Source organism: Anser brachyrhynchus (assembly GCF_964034855.1).
Source record: "Anser brachyrhynchus genome assembly, chromosome: 6".
NCBI classification, from domain to species: domain Eukaryota; kingdom Metazoa; phylum Chordata; class Aves; order Anseriformes; family Anatidae; genus Anser; species Anser brachyrhynchus.
In genome coordinates this window covers 25630511-25644918 of record NC_137700.1, presented here as the reverse complement: position 1 = coordinate 25644918, position 14408 = coordinate 25630511, and positions in this window count along the sequence as shown.

The following is a 14408-nucleotide window of genomic DNA, read 5'->3' as shown; positions in this document are numbered from 1 at the left end:
TAGGAAAATTGTGGTTAAAAACTGTGGCATTTGGATGACCTTCCTTTTGCTGTTCTTCCAGCTAATACTAATACTCAATTCTAGTATAAATAGAGGCAAACATTTGTGATAATAAACTTTCAACCTCAGTCACTGACTTGTTTATAGCGAGGTTGGTACTTGAGGGATCCAGTGTAATTTAAAAGGCAATAAATTGAAACAAACTCACTCCATTTTGGAGGCTGCTTATGAACTCTTTTAATTTGGTGTCATATTTATTTGGGGAGAATTAGATTATCCTATTCATTAGATGCAGTGGCTGGTGATGAATGGAACAACATTCCCCATCAATGGCATTAATTGAATCCTTGCAAGCACAGATAATATCCCTGCAGGAAACAGGAGAAGATGGAAAAGTTCTCCAAAGGTCTGCAAATACTACAGCGAAGAGGGAGCACTACTGGGCAGCCATAGTTGTTGGCAGCAGTTGAATGCTTTTCATTTTTTGTGAGACTACTTAATGAGTAGTTATGATCTCTAGGCATACAACGAAGATCAGATCCCCGTGCTGCGAGGCATTGCATGAGTGCATGTTAAGGGGAAGCTCCTGCTTCAAGGCTGAGTTTAAATAAAAAGATCCCACAATGTATGGGACAGGTGGTAGAGCTAGCCACACAGAAAGTAAGGGGTTTAGGATGTGGTTTAATGATCCAGTTTAGCTGCTCTGGTAGCTTCCTTCACTCCATCACTTCCCTGAGTTGGCGATGAGCTGGTTCTGGGGACAAACGGGCAGAGAACCTCTCTCAATATCTGTAGCCTGAGGATGCAGATTTGTGCCAAGGGGCTGCTTGAACCACCTGAGGCAGAACCAAGGAGAGAGCACAGCTCTCCTGAGCTGCAGGTTAGTGCCATAGCTAAATCCTTTGCCTCGGGGGAAATACACTTTATCTCAGCGGGGAGCCATAATCAAAAAGACTGGCAGACCTTCAATAAAACCACTTTAAACCTCGTGTTTTGTAACCAGACCAAGATTATTTTCTCCTAGCTCATCAGTAATACATGCTTGGGTCTGTTGAAAATTTCTCGGAAGTGTGTCATTCTTCCAGGGAGCGTGTCCTATTGATGGAGCCATTAGCCAGTGACAATCAATCAGGGCATAATGCAGTGTTCAAAAATGAGCAGGAGCTATCTGATTCATGTCCTTGTTCAGATTAGAAATCGTTTGTTACTAGCAAATTACTTTATTGTCAATGAAAGGTGAAAACCAGTCTGAAACATTGATGGGCTTAGGTGCAAAAAGGGAATCCAGACTTTACTAACCTGTGAGTTTTCCTGATTGCTTCTATGGAAGAGATTCTGGTCCCGCACATCCCAATGGCACAAAGCAGTGAACAGAGGCAAAGTGAAACAACTTTGCCCTGGCAGTATGGGACCCCCAGAGATCCCTGATGTGCCCCATGAAGCCTGTCCCTGTATTCTGGACAGATCCTTTCCATCACTGGCACACTTCCAGTCCTGGGGTCTGCAGGCAAAGGGCGGTGTTTGCCATCAGCTGTGTGTGCACCAGGACGATTCTCTTGGGGAATTCAGGGGCAGTAGTTGGAGGCATTTTTCCTGAATGTTTTGAACATGTGCCCAAAACCCTCCTGGAGAGTAACTGAAAGGGGCAAGGAAGCACTTGTCAGGGGAGATGACTACTCATGCAAATAGGAGATGCCAGAGCTGGTCACCGGGATCACTGATTACACTGAGCTCTCCCATTGCATGTCCTCTGCCAGGGACAGATGTAGAAATGGAGATGAGTGACTGGAAGCAGTGGATTAGACCTCAGATCATCAGAGCCCCAGGGAAATCATCCACCCAGGGATGACACCTTTTCTCTCCACTTGCACTGGACTGTATTTCTTTCTGACCTGCTCTTTCAATAACACAGTCCTGAGAAGATGCTCTCAGCCAAGGTCTTGAAGAGGTTAAAGCAGTAATAGCCACAGAGGGAGCAACATAGGCATCTATAAAACTAACCATTTCAGAGCACTAATTTCATCAGCAAACTAATTGCAAATATTGTATCTAAGAACATTTCCAGCCATCTGCAGGAAGGGAATGTCATAGTGCTTGGAAGGCATGATGTTTTTATGACTGTGTCTTGCTGATAAATAAATGTGGTGCAGTGAGTTTTGGATGTCACGATGATAATCATGTAGAGCAAACATCTCTTGCTGTTAGCTGAAGGTGTTTACATAACACCTTTACTGTGGTATCTGAATACTTCCTGGTGCGTGCTTGTCCTCCCAATACTTCTGTTACATTTTACTTCTGTTTTAGAGCATGGAACCGAGTGGACGTGGGGACTGTTGCTACTCCCTACATTAGGGCTTGGCTGTACCTGTTGTCACATGGGAAACCTGTGATACTGCAAGGAACAAAGTCACAGGTTGCCAAGTCTAAAGCTGGTACTTTGCCAGCTGTTTCTCATACTTTTACTGTGGAACCAGCTAAATATTTGCAGTCTCTAAACAACTTCCATTATAATTAGTCCTAATCTGATATGAGGGGGGTGAAGAAAAGGTAGGTCTGTGTCCCTTCCACAGAGTAAGAACAGCAGCAATGTCAGGACAGCGGAAGTTTGTCCCTGTGATTCCTGCATTCTGGGTAAATTGAAATCCTCACTTGCTGGAGGTGGAGGTTTTGTCAGACACCAAGTCTGCTGGAAGATAAGTGATGATTACAAAGCATATAGGGCAGAACTCACCGTGGTTCAGCTTGGTTTAGTTTTTGGCTCTCTTTTACTGGGGCAATGGAGTCTGAACTCTAAAGAAAAATGGTGCAATGTTGGGAGCTGTGGCAAGATTTGCCTTTCTGTCTACTTGGAATCTGCTCTTTAGGCTTGTTGCTCCCTGGGAACGGAGTTCTGATGTTTGGACTCAGCCTCACATACCTCTCAAATTATCTCAGTTCGTAACCACCCCATTTCAAGGACTTGTGTATAACACATAAATAAAATTAATTATGCACAGTTTTCTCTGCCAGTGCAAAGGTGATCTGTAGTACCCTGATGTGATGCCACCTGATGAAGTGGCAATGCAACAAATAACCTGTAAAGCTCTGCAGACTCACCTTCTGCCTGCTCACCAGTGAAACGAAGCAGCAGCGACAGCACAACCTTGCAACAACAAATAGCTATGTCTGCATATAGCCTGTGGCTTTTGTGGGTTGCCAGCCAAAGAACTTAGAGTTTAACAACACCACAGGCCCTACTTTGTGAGAGCCGACAGCCTTCCAAAGAGAAGCCAAAATTATTTTAAAAAATATTTGTTGTGAGTCATTTTAATGAATGAGGTTGTCAGCCTTTCCAAGATCTACAGTAATGATCAATGGGGCACTTCCCTCACCTGAAGACCACTGGAGACATTATATTCTGAAGTTTCATAAGTTTGTGCTGACGTGGACAGCCTGCCAAGCACAACAACATTTCTGCTTTGAGGACAGGGTGAAGTTACTACATCTAGGGTTAAGGCTAAGTAATCCCAGAGGTCAAGACATTCAGGACTTGCAACATAGCTCCTAAAATATTTATCATTTTCCTCTAGAATAAACCAGTTTAAAAAAAAAAAAAAAGCACAAAACCCACAAAACCTCATGTTTCTTGTTAATTTTAGCATGCAATTATCAATTAGACTTTGATGTTGTATGCAAAGGAAATAGAAACCTTACCACAGAAATAACTCACTTTAAAAGGACTCGTTAACATCCCAGCTTGTCTGGGCTCCAGTCCTGGCAGGTGAATTTCTCTGGACAGATTCAAAGCTAGGGCTGAGGACCATGGATTTTGCTGAAGTTGGGATGCTACGGTCCAGTCAACATCTTCTCAAGATCATGACATATGGTCAGATGCAGAGAGGTGCACAAGACTTTATTTTCTCATTAATTTTAATAACGGGTGTGGAGGCTAAGCATCTTTATTAATAAGTATGTGTGTATAAAATGCTTATCATAATAAATAAACAGAAGTAGATGCCGAATTACAGCAATATGAAGGGGCCCTCCAGACGGATCTGCTAGTGCAACCTCTGGCAGATCACTAGCTGGTCCTGCTTTTCCTGTAATTTGTGTTATATGACTTCCCTATAAACATACGCAACATGAGATTTTGATTTCTAACAGCCTAAATGTGGATACCAGGACATGTCCCTAAGAGTGGTTTCCCACTCTGCAATCTTGTCCGTACCTTGAGAGCTCAGATTCTCTTGTTCAAGGTTCCCATGGGTTATTGTATGGGGATAAAGCCTTTATGGTTTCTCAAATGCAGTATGGAGCTTACTTCACCTTCTGCTCTAACACAGCCCAGGCAATGTGTCATTTTGGTTTGTCTGAGTACAGCAACAGACCTGCCAAAATCTGAACCCAGGTCAGTAGAAAACTCGCATTAGAAGCCTAGTTCATGCTGGCTGAAGTTTTGATTCAGCAGAAAAGCTTCTTCTAGTCTTTCATGTCTGTTCCCAAGATGACCGCTGTAATAACAGTATTTTTATTGTGGCACATGGAGGAACGGGGCCCCATTTTGCCAAGGTGTGTAAGGCAGGCAGGAAACTTCACCTCAAATTTCGAAGCTCTTACAATGTAACAGAAGGCCTGTTGAAGAAAACAGGGCCTGCACAATATCTTTTATAATATAATAACGGAAACATTAGCATTTGTCCGTCCTATGAGACTGGTAGTATTACAAGGAGACAACTTTGATCTTTAGACCATGAGACAAAAGGTTGCCAGGAGAAAAAAGTCAGCAGGTTCACATGAACGATGAAGGGTACTCTTAGGGTTATTCCCAAGTTATGAGGTAGTTTGTTCCTTTGAAAATTAAATCCTGATTTAAGGAAAAAAATTATGACAGTTGTGGAATCACCTAGCAATACAAATTTAAGCGGAATTCAACTTATGGCAGGTGGAAAATGATCACTATTTTGACAAAATAAGTTTGTAACACAGATACACTTGGTATGTATATGTGTTAAAAATAACCAGTTTGTTCATGCCTGAGTTTCCAATTTAGGATGTCTCAGTGAAATGAAGAATGAAATAGCCTGCTAACTATGTGTGCTTCAGGATGGTTCAAAAACTGGTTAGGTCTGGGCCTAACCAGTATCCAAGCTCGAGCCTGGTTCCCCCTGTGGAAACGACTTTGCAGAGCTGTAGAGGCCATTTCCACTTACAGGAGTCAAATGTGTTTCACTGGCTCTGGTGGTGCTCTGCTGCTTTACAGCAGCTGAAACTCTGGCTTTAATTCAGCCAAATGTTAATTCCCAAAGGCTGGGCAGGTTCTGAGTGCCTGGAAATAGGCTTTTGAAAATAAAATACTCTTCCAGCCTCCCCTACTGGGGTAGCTGCCACTTCATCTATCATAACCTTAGCCCTGCTTTCAAGACTGTTGTGAAGCTTTCTTCATGCTTCCAAAAATGCCTCATGCTTTGCAGAAAGTAGCTTTTTAAGTATGACGCATTTTTTACTACCTTTTTAATGTAGAAAACAGTCATAAAATCAGGAAGCATATTAATTGCAATTTATTGGGAAGACCTGGGTATAAAATCATCACCTGAGACCTCAGGGCATGGAGAGGTGAGAAAAATCAAACTTCATCTAATTCCAATCTAAGATAATTTAGCTTGAGTAGTAATTGCTAGGGGAGGTCCCAGAAGATTTGCCCTTTATTTGTGCTATTTCAGGGGCTGGGCTTTAGCTTCTTAGTTGAGTTGTTGAGGAAGGTGAGTCTGAAAAGAAGCAGGAAGCTAATATAGTTTTTACTACAGAAGTTTAGTGTATTTCCCCATAAAGTATTTATTGTTGGAGATAATAACAAAATGTTTTTTAATGTTTTTATTTCAAGTTTCTATTCTGAGACACTGGTTGCATACAGCAATATTCACCTGGTAGTCTGGAAACTTGGTATGGTTCTATCTAAAAAAGAATTTATTCTGAAGAAGAAAAATCTCCTGCTCTTACTAGGAGTGAAAAGAGAGTGGTTATTGTGTTGCTGCTGAGAACTGCTAAAAGACTTACACCAGCTCCTTAAAAAGGAGGTTATCCTAAACCAGTGCTGTCGTGGGGAAGCGTAGCCACAGGTGGCCTCTGCAAAATTAGTATCTTTATTGTCAGTGCTTAGTAGAAAGGTATATGAAGGTATGGAGCTCTTAATGATTTGGCAGGCTAGGTTGAAGGAAGAAGACTTAAGGCAGGGCTGGCAGTGAGACTGTGCCAGTCAGTCTGATACCCCAACCACTGGGCAGAAAAGCACGGGGCTGTGAGCTCTTTTAGCCTTTTTTGTTACATAGACTTGCTGTTTCTCTGATTTTAGTGATATTACTTTGCAGCTTGTCCTGGTTTCTGTAGCTCTTCCTTCAGTGTAGAAAACTGTATACTGCATTTTGCATGAAGCCCTAGCACAATGCCATTTTTGTCAACTATTTCGCGTTTGTTGCTCTATGTATCTTCAGACTGCATTTGCACTTCTCACAGCTGCCTCGTGTCACGACCACACAGTAACGCTGGGATGGCAGTGTTTTCCTCATACCCTTGGCAAGGTCTGGCTGCTGAGCCTTCTGCCCTCCTTCATACAACTTATTTAAAAACAGCTCTAGGCTCTTTGTTTAGGCTTTGCACTTTCTATTAAGTTTCATGGTGTATCAGTTATGCCCTTTCTCAGTATTGCCCTATCCTTTTCCATGTTGCTGATGTCTCTAACCAAAGTGTCATCAGCAGGGCTTACCTGCACTTACCCAGGTCTAATGTCACAGTCATGACAGAAAATCTTAAATAAGGTCCATCCAAAAGATCACTCCATTGGTGGGGTGTGTTCAGCCTGTAGTTCTGTTTCTACATAACCCACAGGCATCTTTAACTGTCCTTATTAGTTGTGCAGTAGGGGGATTTGTTTGTTTTATTTTTTAACTTAAATCCTTATCTTTCTCCATTTTCTTATTAGTCATTTCTCCTCTGAAACCCTATATAATGCTTCATGTACTTGCAAAGACACTAAATTTGCCACTCTGTCCTAATAAGGTTAGTGATACCAATTAGGGATGCCAGTTAATTTGGCATGTGTTCCCTGTGGTAAATTTGTGTTATGTTTTTGCCTCCTCACCTCCAGGATCAAACTTTACTTTTCTTCAATACTTGCTTATAAATGCTATATAACACTGAAACTAATTTTATAAATATTTGAATTGTTTGTGTCCCTGGTTTGGAAAGGAACTACGCATGTTTCATGTGCCAGCTCTTTTATTGCTGAGGGATGTAGATGGTCAGATTCTCCTTTCTTCTGAGCAGTGGTAGGTTAGTTTTGTATGAGTTTCCAGACCGCTTCTCTTGTGGTAATTTCTGGCTATCATAATTGGCAAAAAATGAGATGGCTAATCTGTGCTGCACTGCTATTCATAATGAGAAATAAAGTAAAAGGCTTACTTTGTTTTTGGATCAGGAGATGCATACATTTCTTTAGTTTCTGCATTTTCCATACTGGACAACAGTCCTTGCATCTTATTCTGGGGTTTCTATTTGTATTTATTTATGGCAATAAAATGGTGTACAACATTTATGTGCTTGTGGGACAAATACTGTTGTTGTCTTCCCCTCCAGGATGCTAAATAGATTCAGGGTATTGTTGTTTTTGTCTGATCTGTGTAAGGGCCATTTGTGCTGAGAAATCTCCTGGGGATTTTTGACTTCTAAGCCCCTTCTGGTTAATGACAGTCCAAATGGCTGGCGTTCCCGAGGATATTGAAAGGGGATGGATGGGTCAAGAGTTAGTGTAAACTACTGCAAGATCTTTGTTTTCCCACATACAAAGAAAGTGCTCTGAGGAAAGCACATTTCTGCAGTACTTCAAGAACACTCTAAATCTATCTATGCTATGTATAGAGGATGCATATTGCTATTGCATATTGCTATGTGTAGAGAGATTTTTTTGCGGGAGACCAACAGCAAGCTTGGTACAGCATGAACAATGAATTGGAGAATTGTTCTCTGGGAATTGCATTGTATTGATCTTATCTGAGAAGATGGCTTCAGTTCTCTAGCTTGGTGTTGTGGTCTGCAGAACCTCAAGGCACCTCGTGTGCTCACCAGTCCACAGAGGGGTGGTGCTCCTCATAGTTATGGTGCTAGCTTTAAGCCTCCAGGCCCACGCAATTACAGCTTCAGCCCTAGCTGAAGCACTGGAGCTGCTGTTGCATAAAGGGATATTGCAGAATTGCTTGAGCATTGAGATGCTCAGACATGACAATGGCAGCGCAATTAGGAGAGATGTAGAGAGTTGTTGGAGATACTCCTTGGACCAATGATTTGTTGTAGTCTTTTCTAATTTTCCTGTTTTCTGATAATTTACCAGCTGATGGCTGTTCATGTCTACATTAATTCAGTCTTCATCAGCTAACAGTTCTGAGCCTTTGAGCTTCATATTGACTGTTTGTTTCTGCTCTTTTGTTACTGAGGCCAAAAAAGTAATTTTAATAACTACAAATGTTTGTTCAGATTTGTTTGTCTGGCTCTCATTACTTACTAAGGGTCACTTAACATCCCTGTAGTGTTGTGAAGGACAAACTAAAAAATGAGGCTGTCCATAACAGAGCTGTGAGCCAGCAAAATACAACTATGCAAGCTGGATCACAAACAGCATTGAAAACACACAGTAGGAATTCCCCTTGGTACAGTAGCACTCAAAAAACATACATTTACGATAACTACAGAGGGTTGGGATCTTGGATTTACAGCTCATTGGTGAAAATGGACTTGCTAGTATTTTCACATTTGTACTTATTACCAGACTGTACCTGGCTTCTCGTGTTGCTCTTCTCAGTATTGTAAGCAGAGAAAAGTCCATGGTATTAACACAGGAACAGGATATCTTTTTTGGATATTTGTAAGTCAAAAGTTCAACATGAGGCATTTGTCCTCCATTTAACATGGAACTTAAACTTTTATGGTAGAGGCTTCTATAGATGCCACTTCTGCGTGCGCTTGTGGTCATATACAACATTCATAAATACTGCTACAGTTTTTCTGAGAATAGCCAAAATACTTGGTCCCAATTGTTGGCTAAGTGCCTTCTACCTTATCATAATATTCTCTATGTTGTCAGTATGGTGCAGAATTGTTCATTTCCTGCCCTGAAAGACTGTTTAGTTCTACCGAATGTTGTTAAGCAGATGTAGCATTTCACCCTAGAGCTGGTCATGTTTCAATGCTGGATAAAGTGGTTCCTGTAAATAAGGCTTGTAAAATGCTTTCTGTCTGAACAAAACTATGGGCCAGTTTTTATTACACGCTATTATTATAATTATAGGATCTTCTGCTTAATCAGGATGTGCTTAATTAGGATAGCCATTTAATTGGGACATCTCCCAAGGAACCAATTTAGCTTAATGACATTAGTGCTATCTAATCAGGGCAGCTTAGGAAAAATTTTGCTTTTAAAAAATAAGACCCCAGCAGATGAAAAAATAAGCTGACATTTTGCTGGTCTGATGCACCTAGTTGATTTCCTAAAGATTTGGGTTGCAGCACAGCTCGTGCAGCTGCAGGGATAATCTCCTTATTGTTGCAGAAGATGAGGAAGATTGTCCTCTTGTGAAAGTACCCAACACCACCTTCACTACTGCTGGCGGCTGCCATGTCCTTACAGCAGAATACTGTGGCAAATGAGGCTCAGGAACTTCATCCTGCGCCCAACAGGGAAAAAAAAAAAAAAAAAAAGCTGCTGACAAATATTAATAGCAAAGTGGAAAATACCATGTTTTAATTGTGAAACTCTTCATGGGAATCTGGAGTAAAGACACAAGTAAGAGATCTTAAACGGGGAGTTGTTCAAACAGAGATTCTAACTGAAACTATTGGTCACTGAACCTTCAACCATACCTCAGGATGGAAAACCTCCTTTCTTGTTCTAGCTTAGCTTTTGAAATTAATCTTATCGTGGTTGTACATTCAGTATTGAGCGAGATATGACTATCGAATAAAAGCTGCTGCTGTAAAGAAACAGGATCATGCAAGTTAGACCAAAATTTCAGTAAGTTTGAATGGACTATCTTCTGCCATCAGGCTGAAGACCCTGTCTCGGCCTGTGGACTAGCCACTGTGGTTCTGTGAGGTTCTGGCCATGCTTCCCTCAGGACAGGTGAGGAACAAATCCCCAGACTGAGGCTTTAGTAAGACACAAGGCTGACTTCAGTGGTGAAGCTGTCTTAAAATTCCAGTTCCCAACATTCTCCCTCCTCTGCTTGTTCCCACGCTGCAAGGTCACTGTCTCTTTGGTTTTGGTAATATAACTATTAAAGTATTAGCTGGATCAGTGATAAAATAAGGTTAAAAATAGATATTTTCCTTTTTTTAGAATGTTTTTTTAATGTTATTTTTAATTGCCTATCAGTCCAGCTGTCCACTTGCCAGCTTTCCTGGGAGGTACTGTCATGTCTTGTCTCACGGAGTGATGAATGAGTGGATGGGGAGAAAGCTGGAAAGAGACCAGTATAATCCCTGAATCCAACATATTGGAAAATTGCATACTGACTTGCCCTGTCTCACTGAAAGTAGGAATGGCTATTACCTGGTGCTAATTAACTAAAAAACTCAGGCCTCTGTCTTTATCTGACTGTACCTCTTGGGTGCTCTTCATATATGGGTAGGCAGAACCAGGTATGCTTTGTTTAGTGCATTTGAGGAGGTCTAACAGTTAACCAAGTAAGAATTAAAATTGCATTAAAGTATATCCTGCAAGGTCTGCACAGGTATGTGTTCCTCAGGGGCTGGATGCCTCATTAGCAGTACAGAGCCTGCAAGAAGTGAACTCATTCAAACTAAGTTAATTACAAAATCAAGAGACTCCCTGAGAAGGATGAATGTTCTAATTGTGTGACTGCCCATCCTTATTTGGGTCACCTTGTACAGCCTCATCTTCTTTTCAGTGCTCTTAATCCGTGTGTGCCTCTTCTTCATTGAAGATGCTGGGGCTGCAGTTTTCAGAGGTTGATGCATGTGTAAGGTGAAAGCTGGCTTATTAATAAGTTGTGGCAGGCTTGATGCCGTGACTACTGCCCTGGAGAGCCTGTCCCAGTGCCCGACCACCCTCTGGGTGCAGAACCTTTCCCTAACACCCAGCCTGACCCTCCCCATCCCAGCTCCGTGCCGTTCCCTCGGGTCCTGTCGCTGTCCCCAGAGAGCAGATCTCAGCGCCTGCCCCTCCGCTCCCCTCATGAGGGAGCTGCAGGCCGCCATGAGGCCTCTCCTCAGTCTGCTCTTCTCTGGGCTGAACAAATCAAGTGACCTCAGCTGCTCCTCGTACATCTTGCCCTCTGGACCCTTCACCATTTTTGTAGCCCTCCTTTGGACGCTTTCTGATAGCTTTATGTCCTGATATTGTGGTTCCCAAAACTGCACAGTGCTCAAGGTGAGGCCGCACCAGCGCAGAGCAGGACAATCCCTCCCCTCGGCTGGCTAGCCACACTGCACCTGATACACCGCAGGGTACAGCTGGCCCTTTTGGCTGCCAGGGCAGCTCATGACTGCTGTTCAAACCCAGACCCCTTTCTGTGGAGCTGCTCTCCACCCTCTCATCCCCCAGTCTGTACGTACAGCCATGGTTGTCCCGTCCAGGTGCAGAATCTGGTACTTGTTCTTGTTAAGCTTCATATTGTTGGTGATTGCCCAGCCCTCTCATTTGTCAAGATCTCTCTGCAAGGTTTCTCTGCCCTTGAGGGAGTCAACAGCTCCTCACTAACATATTTAATTTGATAGTGCATTCTCTTCCTGGGAGTTAATTACCTGCACATAATTGATACTTAACATGGTGAAGAGCAAGAGCTCTGGAGCTGTGTCTGCAGCTCTGAATGCATGTGCATCTCCGTGCGTGTGGCATGTAGGAAAATGTCCATTCCTGTCTGAGTTCATGTGCTCCTGCAGCTGGAAATCGAGTTCTCTGTAGCCATTTACACTTAATTTCTGTGTATCATGATGGTGTTGGGGGGCTTGGAACTCATTGTGGGCAGGTGGCATTGGTAGTTATTAACAACTAATGCACACAGCACAGGATGCAACATAGGTGTTCTTTCCTAATAGGGAAGTGATTCGTAAACCTCTGTTAAAACACTTGACATTGTTTTCCTCAATAGGTTTTAAAACTGCTATTAAAAAACAAAAAAGTTTGATAAGGAGTAGGTATTCTTGGGTGTTGGTGCTACTTATTGGCCCTATACCTCTTATTAACTCATATTTAGCTATAAAAGGAAATATTAAATATATTTTGCTCCTAGTATAAAATGGGGGGATTGCCACTGGGTAACACACTTAGAATAAGCATCACACTGCTTATCTTCATTCCCTAAATATAATAACAGACTACTCAGACAAAAATGAGTGCAGCCAGTCTAGCTGATGGCTGAATCATAGCAACAGCATCAATTAATTTGTTTCCAGGTCTAAAAAACTCATAAAGACTTTACGTAATCTCCTAGATACAAGTCTTAATGATAACATCTTAAATCTGTTCTTTATGCTCACATATTCTCTGTACACACAGATGTCTGCTACTATCTCTTTCATGTGAACTCTATTTGTAAAAAGTGATATTGAGTTCAGATAGTTGAAATAAAAGTATGTCCCTTCTTTATTACACTTAAGAGAAGCCTAATAGCTGTTCTGTATTGCACAAAATCATACTACTTAATTATAGACCAGTCACAATAGTGCTTTCATGTGTGCTCTACAGTCTTGGATGTGGATTCTTTCATGCATGATTTTAAAATATGTATAGTGTGCAGTTGTTATTCCATGCCCCAGATCCTGTGAAATCATATAGTAATTATATATATTACTTCTGGAATGCTTTGCATATTGTTGTTCTAACTATTTGTGTTTTGTGGAAAACAGATCAGTGAAAATGGTTTGAACTATAAAGCCTGCCATTGTCCTCATATAAAGGTTAGCATTTGCAAATCTGGATTGTTTCATTCATTTTGCAGTACAAACAATTGAGCATGTGCTGGATCAAGATTTTTGTTAGCAAGTATATTGCTTTTTGCTCTGAGTACAGGTAGAATATTTCGTCTTCTTTCAGTCAAATAGTTCCATGACTCCTTCTCACAAATAATAAGATGCTCTTTACTAGTACTTCTTAGCCCAAAAGTCTGTAACCAACTCAGAGAATGCAATTAAGCTGCTGTGAAGCTTGCCTTTGCAATGCATGGGGAATATATTCATCCTATTAAGATCTATATTTCGTGGGCTATTTCTAAGACAGAGGAGCTATATTAGCAGTTTGTAGGTTTAATAATCCCTTTTGGTTTGCTCATGACAATTAGCTTGCTTGATGTGAAGCTGTGCATGCCTATGTGCATTGTTCCATATGGGACTTCTGTGATGGCTCGTGAAAATGCAGATTATTTGGAAAGAACACTTTACAATCTGCAGTAGTTTAGCTGTATTTCTGACAAATGAAGTTAAATACATGCTGAATTTTAAATGGGAATGGTGTGGTTAGATGACTTCATCAGCTTTAAAAATATTATTTGCAGTGCCAGCCAGCGTCTGCGGCCTTTGAATCCCATGAGCCTTCCCAAAAACACAGGGCAGACAGTATATCCACATTATGGTTCAGAAGCAGTCTGTGCGTTTTGCCATTATTTTTTTAACAAAACTCTATACTTGACTATATTTGCTGTGAATTTAACATATGTGCTGAGGAGACCAGAACCTTCCAGTATTTTTCAGCTGTATTCTCTTCTGTGAATGCAATGTTTTTCAGAAATTGGTCTTTAGAACATCAGGACCACTTCTAATGTCTGCATTGAAATGAAATAAATACTTGGTACATATAATTATTTTTAGTCATTAAGTCAGCTTATCAAGTAGATGAATCAGTGGCTCCTACCTCACTATGAGCATAACACCGGATAAATGCATTCTACTTGCAGTCCTGCTGTAATAAAATGGATTCAAGACAAATATTTATGAATGATGAAGTAGCGGTTGCCCGCTAGCTGTTGACAAGGAGGCTTTGTACTCCCATAGTCTGGATAGAGGACACAACAATTTATGAGCTACAATTATTGTATTCAAAGGACAGAGATTTTTACCTGAAAAAGGCTTTAAGAATAAAACAAAGCCCTATTTTTAGGGGTCAAAGTGCAAATTTCATGTTCTGCATGTCATCATAGCTTGTAATTAACAAAAATTATCTTTCTACTGCCAGGGTTGCATCTTGAGCCTAATAAAATCAAGCTGTACTTGCACCTGTGATATTCTACAGAAAACAGGTACTATTATTATTATGTCACCATTTCTAACATAGCCCACATATTTTGCATATTGTGCTATTTGCATATTTCGCCAATTGGTAGAAAAAAAATGCAGTGCCATATTTTTTGTGTACCATGACTAAAACTCTT